Source organism: Mus musculus, chromosome 4, assembly GCF_000001635.26.
Source record: "Mus musculus strain C57BL/6J chromosome 4, GRCm38.p6 C57BL/6J".
NCBI classification, from domain to species: Eukaryota; Metazoa; Chordata; class Mammalia; order Rodentia; family Muridae; genus Mus; species Mus musculus.
Genome location: NC_000070.6, coordinates 124,521,711 through 124,534,572, shown reverse-complemented (window position 1 = coordinate 124,534,572; position 12,862 = coordinate 124,521,711). Strand labels below are relative to the sequence as shown.

Genomic DNA, 12,862 nt, shown 5'->3' with positions numbered 1-12,862 from the left:
TTCCCTCTTCGAAAGGCTCCACTGCCCAAAACATAGGTCTACAAGCTGGGGACCAAGCACTTAAAACGAGAGTCTGTGGTAATGTTCTGGATTCAAACCATACCAAGCCAAAAGACAGCTTTTAGCAAAACTTCCTGAAGGCATCCTGACATTGTGTGGCTGGAGCATCGTAGGGCAGTGAAAGAGAGTTTGGGGGCGGGGCAGTCAGTTGGAGAAATATCTGTTAAAAAAGGGCCATGAGTCTCTTTGACTTGAGGACTCTCAGCCCCTGAGGTATTAATATCATTTGGGAATCTCTGAAAGAGAGCTGAAGTCCATAGTTTTTTAGTTTGTTCCACTTGGGAACCTGGCCCAGCCCTTGCAGCCCAGATGTTGCTGTGATTTGAGCCCACCATGGTCGGTCGGTCAGACAACTCTTCTCTTACCCTTCTGCAGGCAGGAGTGGGTGGTGGCTGCTTTGGAGCCTATAGAAGAGGAACCGAAGGAAACTCTTGCACCAGGGACCTAAAGCTCATGCGGGGGTGGGGGTGGGGGAACAAGAGTGGTTTGTCTCAAGGGACAAGTGTCCATGTGATCACCTCCCAGTGAGCCTCACAGGCCGGTTTCTGGCTCCAGCTTTCCACAGGGACAGGGCTCCTTCTTGATGTCTGGGGAGCTGACCTTTTCAAGAGGCCTACTAGGGGAAGTGGGTCTCCAGCTGGGCCCCTGACCCTCTGCCCTCTCCGGTTTGCAGCCCTTGGGGGCAGGACTCTTTGCAATGGTGACTCAGCCCTTGGCCATGGGTGGCCGGGCTGCATTGGCTAGGCGGGGTCCCTGCAGCTGGCTGAGCTCGCTTCCGGCCAGTCTGGGTCCTGCACTTTCTCCCTTCACCCTTGACTTTTAATTTTGGAAATCTTCAAACCTATGGACAAGTTTGGAAGAATAGTGACATTATTACCCATGAAGCCTGTTTGCAGAGTCTGTTGAAACTTTGCTACATTGTTACAGCCGGCTCTTTTTGATATAGTATTTCCAGGTGAGTTTGGATATTGTGGCTCTCATCTCCAAATACTCCTGATGACCCTAAGAATAGGAACATCCTTTACAGTCATAATGTCTCGTGTGAGAAGATCAACAGCAGTTCCAAAGGAGCGCTCGAGTTCAGTCGTCTTTCTCAACTGTTCTAAAATAATGTTTTATATCTTTTGTTTAAATAATTTGAACTCTGGGCTGGGAGGATGGTTCAGTGCTTGTTACGCAAGCATGAGGACCTGAGTTCAATCCCCAGAACCTATTTAATAAAAGGTGGGTATGGTGGTGACACTTTGTAATCCCAGGGATGGGGAGGTGGTGACAGACAGTTCCCTGCTTGTGGGACAGCCAGCTTAGCCTACTTGAGCTCCAGGCCAGTGAGAGAACCTGTCTGAAAAAAATGGTGCCTGGGGCTGGAGAGATGGCTATGGCTTCAAAGTGTTTACTGCTCTTTTAGGGAACTTCCAGTCAGCTCCCAGCACCCAAGGCAGGTAGCTCACAATCACTTGTAATTGCAGCTCCAGGGGATAGACACCCTCTCTGGCTTCCACACATACCTGAACACATGCAGCATCCACACACAGACTTAAATATACACATGAATAAAAATAAAATAAAATAAAAATAAAAAGTAAAAACAAAAATAAAATATATCTTTAGAAATTATTTTTAAAAGGTAGATGATACTTAAGGAATGGTTACACTTGAGGTTGTACTCTAGTCTCCTCACAACATGCATGCACACATGCAGCCTTACATATGAACAACTGCATGTACATGTACAACCTCATACGTATGGAATATCTGTGTGCATACATGCAACCTTACACATATAAACGTGTGTGTATATGTGCGACCTCACACAAATGAATGTGTGCATGTATGTGCATAGCTTCATATATATGAACATGTATGTATACACACATGGCCTTGCACATATGAACATGTGTGTGCCTACATGGTAGCTTCTACATATGAATGCATGTGCCTACATGCAGCTTTATACATGCATGTATGCATGCACACGTGCAGCCTCACACATATGAATATGTGTATGCACACACATTAGAACTAGCATCTTCCCAGGTAATACTTCTTTATGTTTTATGTTTTATCTTTTAAGAATAACCCTCTTACCTTTTTTTTTTCTTACCATATTTAACTTTTGAAAGCTATAGGCCTTTTGGTTTGGTACAGATCTCCTGTTAAATTTACTGACTTGTTTTCTCCTGGTAAAATTTAACTTGCTCCTCAACCCCTGATTTTGTCTTAAACTGGTTAGTCCTAGTTGTCAGTACCTGGCTGCTGAGGCTGTGGGTGGACAAGCTGCACAAGGTCCTGGGCGTTTGGGTGGCCAATGTTGCTGTGCACCAGGACTGTGCCCAAACTTATTGAACTCTTCCTTCCTTCCTTCCTTCCTTCCTTCCTTCCTTCCTTCCTTCCTTCCTTCCTTCCTTCCTTCTTTCCTTTTCTGAGACAGATTATGCTATGTAGCCCAGGCTAGGCTGCAGCACCTGCTCCTTCTGCCTCAGCCCCATACAGTCTTAGATTACAGCATGTGCTCCCAGGCCTTGATCTTTGAACTTCCTTGATGTACAACTTGAAAACATGACAGAGATTTAATAAGATCACCTGCTCTATGCCAGCCCTTTGAGGAACTTCTTGGAAAAATATCACTTACTTGTGTGAGTGTGTGTGTGTGTGTGTGTGTGTGTGTGTGTGTGTGAGAGAGAGAGAGAGAGAGAGAGAGAGAGAGAGATGCATGGGGGTACACATGCCATTGCATGCATGTGGATGTCAGGGGACAACTTTGTGGAGTCAGTTTTCTCCTTTTGCCTTTTTGTAGATTCCAGGGATTGAACTTAGGTCACCAGGCTTGCACGGCAAGCACCTCTACTTGCTAAGCCATCTCGCTGGCCCCCTTGGCAGAGTATCTTATCTGGACCCACAAAAAAACATTTTGAGGAAAGGGTATTTACTTTATAGCTGAAAAGCTGAGGTTCAGAGGTATCAAGGTGGGAAAAGAAATTAAATTTTTTTTTGTTTATTTTTTGAGATAGGGACTCACTACATAACCCTGGCTGTCCTGGTACTTTCTGGATAGATCAGGCTGTCCTCAAACCCACAGAGACCTGCCCACTTCCATCTCCTACGTGCTGGCTGTATGAGCCCTCTACCACTCAGTTACATCTTGGCTCCTCGTAACCTTCCCCCGAGACCCTTTCCTCCCCAGATTTTACATGTGCATTCCCTTCCGGTGCCCCTCACCTTTGCACCCAGTACCTTTTGCTTCTTTGAGGTTGTTTAGCCTGGATGCCTCAGCACCCCACGTTAATTTATTCCCAGATGCCCAGCTCCAGTGCGATCTTGCAGAATCTGCTCCCAGCTCATCTCCATCCAAACGTAGCCTCACTGGCTTCAGGTCCTGTGCTTGCACCACCGTCTCAGTATTCGGTCCTGTGTGCTGCACAAGCTTTGCTTGTAGCTGGTAGAGCAAGCTCGCAGGAGTCAAGGGCTCAAACCCCAGGCCCTTCATACCCCTCTGTGACCTTGCGTGTATCAATTCACCTGAAACGTCATTTCCTTCATTTCTAAGGGAGAGACGGTTGGGAAGGTCAAGATGTCATGATGCTTCCGAATCCAATGGTGCCACTGTAGAGCCCTCGGCAGGGCGAAAGGGAGCCCCTGGCAGACTCTGAGGCCCTGCTAGTTGGATTTCCTTCCCAGACCCCATGTGCAACCTGACACAGAACAGCTGTGGATGTCCTCAGGGTCATTTCCCCCAAATACCAAACGGGTCCCTGCAGATGCCACAGACCTGGGGCTTGCCTGCGTTTTTTGGCATTTCTTCATCACCCCCTCGGTGTGGGGCAAGACTTGGCTGGGCCCACAGCCAGCAATAAAGCGGATGCTAATCATATCATTATATGCTGAATAATTAACTGTCATTTAAATATTCATATGTTGTTGGGGGCAAGGCCTTTTATCAGTATCTGGGGACATGTCAGCAGAGGAAAGAGATGGATGTCGCCAAGGCTGACTCCGCCTGTGAAGGGCGACCTGGGGTCCAGGGAGAGCCATTGCAGTGGTCACCAGACAGTCAGCTAATATATAACTGCAATATTCTCACGTGATAAACGGCAACTTCATAAACGCTTGATGCATATGAGCAACCCTAAAACAATATTGGAAGCATTAATTTCATTTGACTAATGCTTATCTATATTTTATTCTGTTGCCATCTCTAAAGAAGCCCCTCTTTCCTTCAGGGGAAGGGCGGTAGGGCTGGAGGGCCACTGATGGACGACAGCAGCCAAGGGGGGCACTTTCCGTTAGCCCTGCCTTTAAGATGACGAGATTTGGGACTGGCTCTGAGCTTTGAAGACCTGTCTGAGAGTCTGTGTGAAATCCTGCCTGAGTCCCTGTCGGGGAACTCAGCCTCTCTGGTGGCATTACAGGAGAGTGGCATGGGTATCTCAGGCTTGGCCAGGTAAAGCAAAGTTGTATAGGTGCCCTCTTGCTGTCATGGAGGAATCAAGAGGGGAGGCCTTGAAGACAGAAGTATAGTCAGGTGGGGAGTATTATGAAGTGACTCTTCTATAGTGGGGTGTGGGTGGTTGTGGTGGTTTGAATATGCTTGGCCCAGGGAATGGGACTATTAGGAGGTGTGACCTTGTTGGAGGAAGTCACTGTAGGAGTGGTCTTTTAGACCCTCCTTCCAACTATGTGGGAGTCAGTCTTCTCTTGGTTGCCATTGGAACAAGAGGTAGACCTCTCAGCATCTCCAGCGCTATGCCTGCCTGGATGCTGCCATGCTTCCTGCCATGATGATAACGGATTGAACCTCTGAACCTGTAAGCCAGCACCAATTGAATGTTGTCCTTGTAAGAGTTGCCTTAATCATGGTTTCTGTTCACAGCAGTAAAACCCTAACTAAGACAAATAGGAAGGGACCCGGAGGAGAGAAAGGGAACAGAGGGAGGGTGTGAAGGAACACGAAAGCCAAGAGGGAGAGAACGGCACCTGGAGGTCTGGTGATGGGTGAGCTGGCTGTTCTGGAGGAGCGAAGCAGCTTGGTGGGGGGGGGGGTTAGTAACAATGGTTCTAGAATTGGATAGCCATGGGCTGGGCTCTAGCTGTGCCATTAACTAGCTGTAGGACTCCTGGATCCTCTTTTTTTAACCCTCAGTTTCCACTTGTGTAATAGGAGCCACTGTGCTTCAGGGGTGGGCTGATGACTTATCGGGTTGCTCTTCTGGGGTCTCACAGAGCTCCATCAAATGTCATCGATTGGGAGGCTCAAATTGTGGGTGGTGGTAGAGGTGATGTCGGTGGCAATGTCAGTGGTGATGGTGGTAAAGTTGGGAGGCGATGGCAGTGGGAATGGTAGTGGTGACATTGTTGATGGCAGTGGTGATGGTTGTGGTGATGTTGGAGGCGATGGTGATGGTGGTGGCGGTGGCGATGGTGGTGGCCGTGGTGGTGGTGGTGGGTGTCTGCTTTCAAGAACTCTCTGCAGTTTGCTGACTTTTGTTTCCTTTCAGGATCTGACGCTGGCTGGTTGTCTGCCAAGGAGACCCTCAATTCTGAGTGGCCCATGGTCACTGGCCCTGGGAATTTCTTCAGCATGGCTGCTGACTACATCAAGCAAGAACCTGTTCCTAAGACAGAGCTTATATGATACATAGTGATCATGAAGTATGGAGGGACACTGTCACCTTTCCAGGTTTACTAATGAGTGACAGGTTCTGCTAACATATATGGGAGGGGATAGTACAGGGGTATGAATACCAGGGGCCTGGGTTGCTGAGTGACCCTCAAGCCTTTACATCATATCTGACAAGGTTAGCAGTGAGTGCTCTCAGTACCAGGTACTCACGGTCCCTGCGTTTTGTGAACTTTCTCACCTGACCCACAGAATAACCCAAGAAGAGCAGTAACTGCCCTCACTGTACCAATGGAGGAATGTGAGGTCAAGGATCCTGGTAGGGGTTCAACAGGGGAAGGCAGGAGCACTGTGGAATTGGTCATAGACACCATGTGATCCAACACCCAGGGTTGCCAGTGAAGACAAACCTCAGAAGACTCTCAGGACATGCCCTGGCCCTGGTGAGCCACTAACCCCTGCCACCCTAAATAACCCACTTGGGACTTGTCTTCCTCTGGCAGCTTCTGTCTGTACCCTGTGCCCACAGGAAGGCCACCTTCACATACTCTGAATGTTCACACGCCCTTCATGTGGGTGCATGTAAACTGCAGTGAGGACCACGGGGGATGACCCTGGGTGTGGCTCTCTTTACCCGGCCTCGGCTTCAGTGACACTCGTTTGTTGCTGCTGTCCTGGCTTCCCGTACTTGTCAGTCTTGGCACATATTCCCCATCTTATGGTCTGAGGATCAAACGTCTAAGTTTTCACTGGACTAAAATCAGGGTGTGGGTGGGGTTAAAAGGCCGAGGGGTGGCTCTATCTCCTTGTAGCCCTAGTTTCTTTGGCTACGATCCCTTCCTACATCACACGGAGCCAGCCCTGACTGGTCACATCTGTCTCATGGGACATCACTCTGACTTGACTCGTCTTCTTCCTTCCAGTTCCACTTTGCCAGGACACGTGACAACACTGGGTCATGCAGGTGACTCCAGGACAAGCTCTCTGTGGTAAAGCCAACAGGTTAGCAACTCACTTCACCCACAGCCTTAATTCCCCATGGGCCAAGTGACATAGCAGGTTCTCGGTGTCCAAGATAAGGACTCTAGTATCATCTGCCTAGTGTCTCCTGTCAGTTAGTTCTTCTGTCTGTCGTGCTACCAGGGGCTTATGGGTTGGATGCTACGGCTCCTGTCCCAGGCCACCCTTTACTTCCCCATTAGCCATCCTTAGCTCTCTCCAGAGCCTGGAGCTCACACTAGAGAGCCAAGCAAAATGTAAATTTATTCTCCGGATATGAAATAATGAGAAAGGGTAATACGTGGAAAAGAAAGAAAAAGGAAGGAGAGGGAAGAAAAAGATAAGGGAGAGAAGATGCAAGTTACATTTATACATTTTAAAGCTCTGTGCTGGCCCATAGGCTGTCAGTTTGTTCCTATTAGACCAAGCTCCCGGACATGAGCTGAAGTTGAAGCTACAGAGATATCAGTCAACACGTTAGCATTGGGCCATCAGTGTCATGTCCCTGAGCATGCCGAACAGGTCCTCTCCAGGATGGAGTGTCTAGAACTGGAGCCTGTATCCTATGGCCCTTAGCAGTATGTCTTGTACAATACAAAAGTGACACACATTCTACGGCCCTGTCCTGCTGTCTCACACAGCCTGCGACACAAAGCACAAATCCAGGGAGCGTTGCTTGTTGAATGTGTAATTGAATGAAACCCAGGGCCTTTCATTCACTCCGCGTCCTGCTCAGGGATCTGTGACCTCCTTCAGAGCGCTTGGCTCTTCATAACGGGCTCCGGCCACAGGCACAGTGGATGAGGTATGCATGAGTGTGAGCATCAATTACGGGCTTCACTGACCTGGAACCCAAAATGAGAGCCTGTGCAGGAAGTGACCATGGCCTGGGCTGGAAAGGCCAGGTCAGGGAGATGAACCATGGGACTTCTGGCCTGCCCTTGCAGCTGCCCCGGCTGCTTCCTTCCCATTCTCTCCCCCCAACCCCCAGCCCCATGCATTCGAGATTCCCGGGAGGTCGAGCCTGGTGTAATTACAGGGTATCTGCTACCTCCCTATAAATCTAATAGACTTTTTGGCCTTGTCAGATTAAAACTTACCTATCAACCCGCCGCAGTCCTCTAGATCTCCCTAAATCTGTACTTGGGAGAGAATTTATGGCCAGGAATTGCATTTTGCAAAATGATTAAAGTTGCCAAACAGCCATAAAAAGTTGCAGGAGGAGATATGGTTTTTTTGAAAGTCTGCTTAATTTATAAGGGGTGGAAGGTTTATTGTCATTTAGAGTCCAAAGCCTGGCAGCGATGGAGCGTTTGGCGGCAGCTGTGCACAGCTGCTCTTGCTTTATGCCTTTTACATGTTTTTAAATTGCCCTGTTTGAATCTGCAGCCGCCGAAGCATCCCGGTTTGCAGAAGGGTGGTTCCTCCTGCCCTCTGACACTGGCAGGAGACTGCCCTACTCCCCAAACGACCCGACTCACCTTCCAGAAGTGTTCCTGGCTGATCCAGTCTCACGCTGACTACTCCATGCCTTCCGGTCACTGTCCAGCCCCTGTGAAACACCAGCAAGCACTCACGTGTGCAAAGCTTTTAAGTTTATAGGCGGGTTTCGCATGCCGTGTCTTAATACTTGTCTCCCTGGATTAAATGATTAAACAAGATCAAACACTCGGGGCTCTAAACGCCTGGTGTTACCTCTTGAGCTGATAAATAGAATTAGGGCTCCCATTTATTGACCACATGTGAGATGCCAGGCCTCTCTGCTCCACGCTCCTAGCACATTAATTCACAGAATCTTGGCTGCCACTGTGGGAGATAGCTGTCAGTTGTACCTGGGCTTTGGGAAGTGTGAAGAACTTAAGGCCAAGGTCATGCAGTCAACACTCGTGCACATTAGCTAACAGTTAGTAATGTCATTAGGGCAAGCGTCTCACTTGTCTGTCTGGAGGGCTGGCACAGAGCAGGCCATGGATGGATCCTGTTGAGGATGAGCCTGCATGCCTGCATGACCTGAGCTGTCCCAGTTGCTGTTTCTCATCCCCGCCCTCTTCTCTTTCTCCTTACAGGCATCAGACCCTGGATCATCCGAAGTCTAACTTAGCGCTCAGGCTGGTGTCTGACATATTCTTGATTCACTGGAACGAGGACTGAATACTGTCAGTCCCAGCAGTCCTCTGAGGATGGTTTTAGGAACTCCATCCTGCAGGAGGGAGGGGCCTGAGAGTGTGTGACACCTGCTCAAATAACAGTGTCAGAGCCAGGATTTTGGATTCTGAGGCCCGAGTTTTTGTTTCGTTGTTTTGTTTTCTCACCAGCGGCCGCCCACCTAGCCACCTGGCAGGCATTTGGGGGAGATTCGGAAATGTTTCCTCTTTGCTGCCATCCTGTCTAGTATCTGTGAAACACCCATCACTCACCAGCTGCAGACATTCTCCAGAAAGCTTCAGAACACCCTCGCAAAGGTGTCTGCTATTGCCCCCATTTTACAGATGTGGAAGCAGGTTGAAGGAGGCTTCCTAGTAACTGACTGAGCTGCTTCCCGAGGTAAGGGTCAGAGTGACTGGGATACAGGCTGGAGAGGGATGACCTGCAAACCCAGCTTGGCAAGGGTTGGCAGGAGCAGAGGAGGGTCAGGAGAAGCTCCTAGAAGTCTCTTTCCCCTACTGGCCTTTGAGGGCAGAGGTGAGATTTGGTAGACTCTTGATAGGAATTGTTCTGTGTGCAAGCAAGAACCGAGTTAGGTGGAGTGTAAGCATTCTAGCCTGGCCTGGGTTGTCCCGAGTCCCTTCTGGTTTCAGTCTTGAACTTGTCCTTCCCTGCAATGCAGAGATGCGCAGGTGGGAGGGGAGGATCTATAGGCTGCTGTGTACAACTGGTCCTTAAGGTTTCTATCAACCCCATCCACAATTTTTCCCACCAGCCTCCTGCCAGCACCATGGAGTGAAGAGCAGTCTGGCCCAGGATGCTGAGTTGGATCCACTTAGACATTCTCCAGCCCCCCCCCCCCCCAGTGCATCCCTGTCCCTCCATCCTTGCTGTACAGTGGTCTGCCTTCCTGCTCACAACCAGGCTCGGCAGGAAAAGCAGCCTACTCCTCCAGTTTCCCTGCTTCCTAAACATTGCTGATGCCCGAAGGCTGCTCTCAGCTCTTCTCCTGGGTGGGTGCATTTATTTATTCCTCCTCTCATTCATTTGTTGATTCATTCAGCAAGTAGTTTCTGAGCTCTTAGGCTCTCCTAGGTTGGGAACACAGCAGTGACCCCAGCTGACCGGTCTGTCCTCTCTACAGAGGTTACCACACTGAATGGATAGACGTGCCGGCTTTTAGTGAGCAACACAGGCCTTGATGCCAGTAAAACACGAGGCATGATGGAAAGGGACTGGCCATTGCTTTGGTTTGCAGACAGAGATCCCATCATCTGCAGGAGGATTTGAGTGTGATGAAGCCATTCATAGGAAGATCTAGATGAAGAACATCCCATGCTCAGTGAGCAGGAAGTACAAAGGCCCTGGGGTTAGAGAGAACTTTTCCGACTCCAGGAACCAGAGGAGGCTGGCCTTAGCGGTGACAACAGGCAGGATCTTGGTGACACTTTCTATTTCCCCGTAAGTACAATAGCAGCTCTTGGGGGCTTGGGTCTAGGGAAAACTCTGACTTGATTTATATGTCTCTCTCTGCCTTTTGTACTGATAACAGAGAGACCATTAAGAGCTCTGAGGTCAGAAGATGGAGCAGTCATTATTTAAGTGCCTGCGTGTAAACATGAAGAGCAGAGTTCAGTCAAACAAGCTGGGCATGGTGCCATGAGCTTGTAATCCTTAGGTTGGAGAGATGGAGACAAGAGACTTCTAGGGACGAGCTGGCTAGTCAGTCTAGGCAAATAAGTGAACTTCAGGTTCAGGAGAGACTCCATCTCAAAGGAGGCGGATGCTGTTCTTGATGACATCACCGAAAGTTGTCTTTAGCTTTTCACACACTTTCCTGCAAGCATGTACGCACACACACACACACACACACACATACACATGAAAAAAATAATTGTGCCAGTTACTAGTCCAACATCACAGTCTTCTACAGATACTCAGTATCCCATCCTAGCTCCTTTAGGTCTTACACCGACACATCGCGTTCCAGGAATAACTTTATCCCTTACCTTTTCAAAGTTCCTGTTCAGTCCTCAGAACCCAGCTCCTGGGTATCCTTCTGGGGAGCCCTTCTCCCTCACCCGTGGCAGGATAAATTCACACCCTCACTGCCATTACCAGTTCTAACAACAGGCTCATACAGTGTGTTTCTCGTCCCTCTTTCCACTAGGTCAGGAGTCCTTCCAACATGAAGATCTAACTCTGATGGTCTTGGAGACCACAGACCTTCCCTAGCCTGGTCTGGGAGGGATGCCTGGCAAATGCTTTCTGGGCTAACGTGAGTTATTTGAGCACTCGAGTCGCTAGCAGAAGCACTGCGTTAGCGAGTCCCCTTTGTTTGAACAAACAAGATTAGAAGCATTGCACTGTTTGTTCTTCCTGGTGAGGCTCTAGCAAATCCACACTTTGTGGGACTTCTGGCCTCTGGAGGGCCCCTCAGTGTTTTCTAAAAGCATAGCCCGTGAGAGTTAAAATTTGAATAGATATCTCTCAAGAGCTGGTCCTGTATTCCTGTATTACCTTGAGACAAATGTTTGTTAATATATATATATATATATATATGTATTCTAGTTGCTAGAATACATGTTGTAAATACTTGCGTTTGAAAATGTACACTTCCGGGATGCTTTGTGGGTTCCTGTGCATGTTCACGTACGACTAGAAATCTGTTTGTCACAGATGCTTCCCAGGTCTGGTGGTTGTTTTCTCTATCCTAATTAATCTATTGATGTAGAATTATGCATCTTTCCCCATAAGCCGGGAGTGTATTTAAAAGCTCATTTCCTTGCCTGAGATACATGCAAATAAAAGTTAAAGACAATTGAAACGATGTCCTGTCTCTTTATCCCACCTAAGGACCAAATGGGTGTATCAGCGGTGGCATGACCACACCCATAGCAGCTAATATCCGGTCACCTGCGAGCTTGCTGAGGCATCTGTGCTCTGAGTCTTGCCTGTTGCTTCGGCAAATGCTTGTTGATGAGGGTTAGTGAATTAGCTGCCTAACTCAGCTGCCCCTCTTCTCACGGTGGCAAAGTCCAGCTTGGACTGAAGGCCACTGTTCACTCTGCATGGGGTGTGCACCTCCTCCTGCCCAGCACACCCTGAGTACCATGTTGTGACCTGTTCTTACACTGGGCTGCCTTGTGTGCATGGCACAGATTGACTAGGGCTTCAAGGGCTTGGCAACCTCTGAGTAAATGCTAGAAATGGCATCCTAAGATCTCCATATTTAACTACAGGAGTAGCCAGAATGGAGAAGGAGAAACAAGTAAATAACTGAACCCTCCATTTGGTAAAGATGCTAAGTTCCTGGGTAAGTGGTTCACTTCTTCAAGCCTCAGTTCACACACACACACACACACACACACACACACACACACACACACACACACATCACAATGCATCTGGGAAGAGAACCCTCCATAGCTGAGAGGCTCATCAATACTGAGCTACAGACAGGATAACTCTCTTTTGGCTTCTGACATCAGAGTACAGGTCGAGACAAAGATCCTTGCCACAACTCTAGTAAAATCCACATCTGCTTTGCTCAAACATCTTGGAGCCCAGTGTGGTCAGGAGGTTCAAGACCATCTAGATTCTGCCATGGCTAACCCCTGACACAGACAGCTGGCGTCTACTCTGACTTGACCAAGGCTGTCACTTGTCCTGTTCTTGCTACATCCTCCCAGACTGCAGGCATTGTGACAGGTGGCTCTGGGGTAATGGGTACCAGGTGGTCTGTTCCTCTCAAAAGACAATGGAAAATTTCACCCTTTAATGACTCGTTCACAGTATTCACTCATTCTACAAGTAGTTCTCAAGAAGCCTATTGTGTGCCAGAGCCAGGAGGGTCTAGAATCCATCAGAAATGGATCCATGGAGTCTGCGCTCTGGGGAAGGGTGGGGTAGAATTTGGGGGTAGCGGTGTACCGTCAGCAGTGTGAGGTGAAACAGACTAGAACGTCTGCAGGCTCAGAGCACTCCCTCCTATATTCAAGTCTGACTCTAATATCTGCCCATCAAGTATCCAGGAGACTG

The 12,862-nt window shown here is 48.7% G+C and overlaps 1 long non-coding RNA gene across 1 annotated transcript in view; it reads left to right on the top strand.

The window, feature by feature from the left end:
* Gm2164 (predicted gene 2164) overlaps positions 1–11,648 on the top strand; it is a 134,563-nt gene extending 122,915 nt beyond the window's left edge. Inside the window, exons 4-11 of the long non-coding RNA NR_168006.1 lie at positions 5,556–5,737; positions 5,930–6,120; positions 6,601–6,679; positions 8,066–8,253; positions 8,743–9,220; positions 9,597–9,834; positions 9,966–10,282; positions 10,992–11,648. This is a non-coding gene — a long non-coding RNA (predicted gene 2164). The remainder of the gene's footprint in view (positions 1–5,555; positions 5,738–5,929; positions 6,121–6,600; positions 6,680–8,065; positions 8,254–8,742; positions 9,221–9,596; positions 9,835–9,965; positions 10,283–10,991) is intronic.
* Positions 11,649–12,862: the final 1,214 nt, after the last annotated feature.